Here is a 7199-nt window from a genome sequence, read left to right as displayed (position 1 = left end):
AAAAAAAATTTTTTTTAACGGTTATTTATTATTGAGAGACACAGAGCATGAGCAGGGGAGGGGCCGAGAGATGGAGAGACACAGAATCTGAAACAGGGTCCAGGCTCGGAGCTGTCAGCACAGAGCCCGACGCGGGGCTCGAACTCACAAACCGCGAGATCATGACCTGAGCCGAAGTCGGGCGCTTAACCGACTGAGCCCCCCAGGCGCCCCTGTAGTGAGTCTTATAAACTTATTTCTGATTGAGTCTTGTACTTGATTGTCTGTATAGCTCAACACCCCAATGGTCAAATTACGTTACTATTGGATAACTAGAATGTCCCATTTTTCATTGTGTAGAAATACCTGCAGCGAAATACAAAGGGCAGAATGTCTCTTGCAAATGAACTGAAAACCATTGTCATCCTTTCCTCACTCGGTGTATTTTAGGAGTCTGTCAAGGGTTGATTGCATGGCAAAACTCAAGTCATTATTCCTTAACTATGTGTATCTGGTCAATTAAAAAAAATACTTATTAATTTATTTAGAGAGAGAGTGAGAGAGAAACCCAAGCATGCTGTGTGCCCCAATGCGGGGCTCGATGTCAGAAACTGTGAGGTCCAGACTTGAGCTGAAATCAGGAGTTGGATACCTAACCAACTGAGCCACAAATATTTTGGTGCGCATCTGTGAAAAATGAGATTAGTATGCGTCTCTAAAAAATGAGAATGTTTTTCCTTCAGGATCAAAATAACAGCGCACCTAAAAAATTATTTAATATCGCTTAACCCCCAGTGCATCTGCAGATTTCTTCAGGGATCCAGAAAATGTTTTTTCCTGCCTATTTGTCCAAACTAGGATTCCGTACAGGACCATATGTTATCGCTGATTGTTATAATAAGAATCTTTTCATTTAGAACAGTTCCTGCTTTCATTAGAAGAATTTAAAAAAAAAATTTTTTTTAATGTTTATTTACCTTTGAGAGAATGCAAGCAGGAGAGGGGCAGAGAGAGGAAGGGAGACAGAGGGTTTGTAGCAGTCTCCGTGCTGACAGCAGAGAGCCCGACGTGGGGTCGAACACAGGAACCGTGAGATGATGACCCGAGCCGAAGTCAGATGCTTAACCGACTGAGCCTCCCACATGCCCCAGAAGAATTTTCCCGAGGAGACTAGGTCAGTAGTTTTTTAGGCTTCTTTGAGATGCTGTTTAGCTGGTTTCTCTGTACAGTTTATTTCCTGTAAACTGAGAATTGAATGGAAAGTCTTGCGTAGATTCAAGTCAGACCTTTGGATGAGAATATACCTTAGGCATCGTTAGATCACATTAGAAAATTGTCCTACCATTAGTGATGCTGGGACACAAGATTAAGGTCATGACGGCCTAATTTCAGGAATTGGGGGCAAGCTTCCCATTTATCTAAATCCCTTTTGCGATCGTAAATTCCTCTCCTAACGCTTCCCCAATGCCTCACATCTTTTTAATAGGCATCAAACCACTTAATTCCACAGTCGTAGCGAGAGCCAAATAAATGGCTGATTTTAGGAAGTTTAAATCCTTTCTTGAGAGTTCATGTTAGAAGTGGGGGGGGGAGGGGGGCGGGGTTGGGAAATACCAGTGGCAACAATGGAGAGCCCAGAGAAGGGTTGCAGGGGGAAAGTAAAGGAAACCTGATCAGCTTTATAGTCTGTCTTGAGTGATGGCCTTGACCTAGGCCCTGTCAGGGACAAGGCACGCCTTGCCGGAAGAGATCTGCCTTTTTCCAGAGAAGGCATTGACTACGTGGCACACCCGTGCGTGAAAGGGAACGTGCCAGCCTGGCTGCTGTCAGGGCGGCCTTGAGACCAGACAACGTACTTGGCCTCGCCCCGGCCACATACACACTCGTTCCTTTCCTGTGACACCGTGCCCCTACTTGAACTGTTTGTTCCCCATCCCTGCCGCACTCAGAAGCCCTCACACATTTAGGACCCTTAGATTTCCTTTTCCTTCTTCCATGTAAAGCCTGTCCCAAATCAAGACTTCACAGTTATGGATTAGAGCTTCCTTTTCTACTTGTCTGCATCTTAATCAGCAAATGCGGTGGGTGGCTGTAAGCTAGGGGCAAGGGGCGCTAAATGGTGGGCTTCCAGTTGGTACGGACAGCGGGCAAGGGACTTTTGAGGATGGCACCTGCGTGACGTTCTTCAAATCCCACTCTATTTGTAGCTATTTATCTGGCCGGTAAGACTGGCCTTGGTTGAGGAAAAACAAACAAACGAACTCAGAATAGTTATCCGTCTAAAACACTTTCTCGGGGTTTGCACTACGCATAGGCTTCCAAGGGAACCCATTTCCTGACTGGGATGTTCCCATTAGTAGGTACGAGCACTTCATCTGTAGCAACCCATTAGTTATCAGACCAACGTCCTTAATGAAAGGCGCCCAATATGCAATATAGGTATTTGCTCACCATATTGGTTTTACCACTGAAATGGAAAAGGAGAAAAAACCAAACACCTTCCCGGATGAGTTTTGGAAAACAGTCATCGGTCTGAATAGAGACGCTATAAATTTGGTCACTTTTGATGCACAGGAGGGCTACGAATTAGTTTCCAGTAAATGCCCGCAGTACACAGTGACAAGTTATGTTGGAAGTTGGCAACCTTTCAGAGCTGTGTGTCAGGACTCCATGTACTCCCTCTCTCGGGAGGAAGAAGCTGCCTCAGCGAATGTAGGCCTGGCTATTCCTATTAGCAACTATGAGGATGGGTACTTTGAGTTTGAGAGAGGATGGTCAGACTCAATCTTGGGGGCCCCCTTGCTGCTTAGTGTTCATCTTGCCAAAGGATCTCTTTCGTTCACATGCTAACTAAATTAAACACACATTCAGCAATTAATTTGTCTTCTGCATGCTTATTAAGAGCGTCCGCCGTGACGGATGTCACAGCTACCGTGGTAGAGTGGACACACTTTCATTAGTTTAGTGGGGAAGGTCGACAGTACATACAGAAACGCAGTAAAACCTGGGATCGCGAATATTCCACAAGACGAGCAAACGTCTCTTTTTTTCTTTTTTCTTTAAACAATTTTTTTTTAATGTTTATTTATTTTGGAGATAGAGACAGAGCACGAGCAGGGGAGGGGCAGAGAGAGAGGGAGACGCAGAATCTGAAGCAGGCTCCAGGCTCCGAGCGGTCAGCACAGAGCCCGACGCGGGGTTCGAACTCATGGACCGTGAGATGATGACCTGAGGTGAAGTTGGACGCCTAACCGACTGAGCCACCCAGGCGCCCCGAGCAAACATTTCTAATACATTTCAACTTGACAAACGAGCGATGTCTCGCAATATGAGTTGTACGTGACGCCGAACGTCAAATGATCACAACGGAACCAATGGTTCTTGACATTTGCTTTGATACACGAGTGCTTTGGATTACAAGCATGTTTCCGGAATGACTGTCGCTCGCAAACCAAGGTTTCAGTATAGAGGATTTGTCAGTTGTAAGTGCCATGAAAGAAATCCACCAGGGCCATGGTTGAAAATACAGGACGCAGAGGCTCCGTTAGGCAAGGCGGTCAGAGAAGAGTGTCTACTGTGTGCCCAACACCCCAGTAGACGCTTCGTCACAAAAACACTTAGGTGAGAGATGGTCCTCGTCCCTGAGGATTTGTCAGTTGTCATTTCAATAACTAAAGCGTGTATGGAACATAATGGAAACTGAGAAGAAGGAGCCATTAATTTTTCCTGGAGTGGGGTAGGGTGGGGACATCGGAGACAGAATGGGTGGCATCTTGGATGATAACTAGAATAGTGTTAGTTGAGGGTAAAAGATTTGGGAGAAAGGATTCTGATTAGAGGTAACAGCAATAGAAAGTTATCCGGACACATTTGGGGGAGTGAGTTAGGTCCACTTGGAACCCTTAGCCCAAATGAACTTTTCTTCAGAGCCCCAGAAGGGAGAATGGATCAGTGCAGAGCTGTTCTGTTTGAAGCATCAGAGAGGATAATAGACTGTAGTGGTTTTCTGAGGCTGCCAGAGCCAATGTCCACAAACTTTGTGGTTTAAAGCAACACAAATTTATTATCTTACAGCTTTGGAAGTCAACGGGCCAAAATCAAGATGTTATCAGGCGTGCGGTCCTTTCTGGAGGCTCTGAGGAATCTTGTTTCCTGGTCTTTTCCAGATTGTAGAGAGCGCCCAGCTTCTTGGTTCATGGCCCCCTTGTGTGATCTTCAAAGCCAACAGCGTCATGTCTCTCTTGTGATGTTGCCCCTTCTTGTCTTTCTCTGACCACAATGCTACATGTTGAAAGACCCAGGTGGTCCAGTTGGGCTCTTCTGGGTGTTCCAGGATACGCGCCTCCTCTCAAGATCCTTAACGCTAACGATACATCTGCAAAGTCCTTTTTGCCGTGTAAGGAAACCTATTTACGTGTTGTGAGAATTTGGATGTGGACATCTTTGGGGGCCATTATTCCGCCTACCAGAAACGCAGACTCTGCTGTCTTAAGTCTTCTTCATTTCTCATGCCTTCCCCTGAGACACTTCTGAAGTCTCATAGGACTTCAAAGACATTTTTGTTAAAGATTTTAAGCAATCTCTACACCCAATGTGGGGCACCAACTTACAACTCCGAGATCAAGAGTTGCACATTCCATTGACTGAGCCCACCAGATGCCTCGACTTTAAAAACATTTTAAAGTTTTTTTTTTCTTATCGTTGATTTATTTTTGAGTGAGAGAGACAGAGTTTGAGCAGGGAAGAGGCAGAGAGAGGGGGAGACACAGAATCTGAAGCAGGCTCCAGGCTCTGAGCTGTCAGCACAGAGCCTGACGCGGGGCTTGAACTCATGAACCGTGGGATCATGACCTGAGCCAAAGTCAGATGCTCAACCAACTGAGCCACCCAGGCGCCACAGTAGAGTGTATCTTTTAAGAAAATGTCCATTTCTTATAGTTATCTAGTTTGTTCACTTGTAACAGTTCACAGATTTCCCTTTTAGTCCTGTTCATTTGTGTAAGGTCAGCAGTGATGTCTCCACTTTTGTTCCTGATTTTAATAATGAGAATCTTTAAACAAAAATTTTTTTTTGAATGTTTATTTTCGAGGGAGAGAGAAAGAGAGTGAGCACGAGCAGGGGAGGGGCAGAGAGAGAGAGAGGGAGACACAGAATCTGAAGCAGGCTCCAGGCTCCAAGCACAGAGCATGACGTGGGGCTCGAACTCACAAACCTTGAGATCATGACCTGAGCCGAAATCAAGAGTCCGACGCTTGACTGACTGACCCACCCAGGCGCCTGAGTCTATAAACTTTTTTAATCGAGTTAAATTTCCCAAGCACTTGGCAGCCTTTTTTGTTTTTCCGTTTTACTTCTGTGGTTTCAATATTTAAGGTGCTACAGTTTTTACAGGAAGGAAACAGATACATTTTTTTTTTTATTTTTTTAAATTTTTTTAATGTTTATTTATTTTTGAGACAGAGAGAGACAGAGCATGAACGGGGGAGGGTCAGAGAGAGGGAGACACAGAATCCGAAACAGGCTCCAGGCTCCGAGCGGTGAGCACAGAGCCCGACGCGGGGCTCGAACTCACGGACCGTGAGATCATGACCTGAGCCGAAGTCGGACGCTTAACCGACTGAGCCACCCAGGCGCCCCTAGATACATTTTTTGATACAATGATTTAGAAGCAACTTCAGCTGTGCTTTTCTATAATCCGCTTATTGAAGTTTGATTACATTACCCAGCACTTTTAACACTTCTTTTCTAGTTGGGGATTGTGCTCTCTTTCCTCCTTTGTATAGTAAACACGTGACACTAATCAATACATTTGGAAGAGGGAAACAAATTACTGAGTCCCAACAGCTTAAAATTAAGAAGAAATGTACTCTTGCACCTATATGCAGAATTTGACAGTTGTGATCATAATGATTGTATGCCCTGTGTTATCCCTTAACACTGTGTTACACATATTTCTGCGTTATTATATAGTCTTTTTTCTTTAAAAATGTTTATTTTTGAGAGAGAGAGGGCGAGTTGGGGAAGGGCAGAGAGAGGGAGGCACAGAATCCGAAACAAGCTCCAGGCTCTGAGTGGTCAGCAAAGAGCCAGATGTGGGGCTCGAACCCCATAGACTGTGAGATCATGACCTGAGCTAAACTGAGCAGCTCAACTGACTGAGCCAACCAGGTGCCCACCTGTTTCTTTTCTTTTCTTTTCTTTTCTTTTCTTTTCTTTTCTTTTCTTTTCTTTTCTTTTCTTTTCTTCTTTTCTTTTCTTTCTTTCTTTCTTTTCTTTCTTTTCTTTTTTTTAAGTTTATTTTGAGAGCAACAGAGACCCCCCACAAGCGGGCAGGGGCAGAGAGAGGAGGAGAGGAAGAGAATCCCAAGGAGTCTCTACTCTGTCAGGGCGGAGCCCGACTCTGGGCTGAAACCCACGAACCATGAGATCGTGACTGGAACCGAAGTCAAGAGTCGGATGATTCACCGACTAAAGCCACCCAGGCGCCCCTCTATCTTTTTTGTTTTGTTTCACATCTGCATAAAATTTGCAGGTTAGATTTTGTCCTGCCCACTGGGTTTATATGCCCCTTAGCCCCAGTTCTCAGAGACCACTTTTAGCTTTGCGTTTTGATCAGGCCTCTTCCAAAGGGTTGTGTCAATGTAGTAAATGGTTGTACCGCCAGTTCCCAGCACTTCCCCACTTTAATTTTTTTAATTTCCTTCTTGGGAGCAAGTTTTATTAGAGACCCATAGCCTTATTGAAATAACTAGTGGTGGGGTTGGATCACGGTGACAGCCCTGGAGAGTGACACATCCTAGGGGACGAGTGTCTTGGGAAACTGGCGTGGATCCCGGGGCCAGGGCCAGGTAGGGTGAAAGTGAAACAATTGAAGTTTGCTTTTTCTAGAGTCTTTTTTTTTTCCATTTTAATGTTTTTTATGTTGAGAGACAGTGAGCGGGGGAGGGGGGCAGAGAGAGAGGGGGAGAGAGAGAATCCCAAGCAGGCTGAGTGCCATCAGTGCAGAGCTCGACGTGGGGCTCGAACCCATGAACCCCGAGATCATGACCTGAGACAAAATGGAAAGTTGACACTTAACGGACTGACCCTTCCAGGTGACCCTGCCTTTTTGGAAGTCTTCAAGCTGGTTTTCAAGTAGGTGTCTGGCCTTCATTGTGGACAAAGTGTCACGATTAGGATGTTTATGATCCTTAGCAAGTTCCTGTTTGCCAGCATCTTC

Source organism: Lynx canadensis, chromosome X, assembly GCF_007474595.2.
Source record: "Lynx canadensis isolate LIC74 chromosome X, mLynCan4.pri.v2, whole genome shotgun sequence".
In the NCBI taxonomy this organism is placed as follows: Eukaryota; Metazoa; Chordata; class Mammalia; order Carnivora; family Felidae; genus Lynx; species Lynx canadensis.
This window is presented reverse-complemented; position numbering follows the sequence as displayed.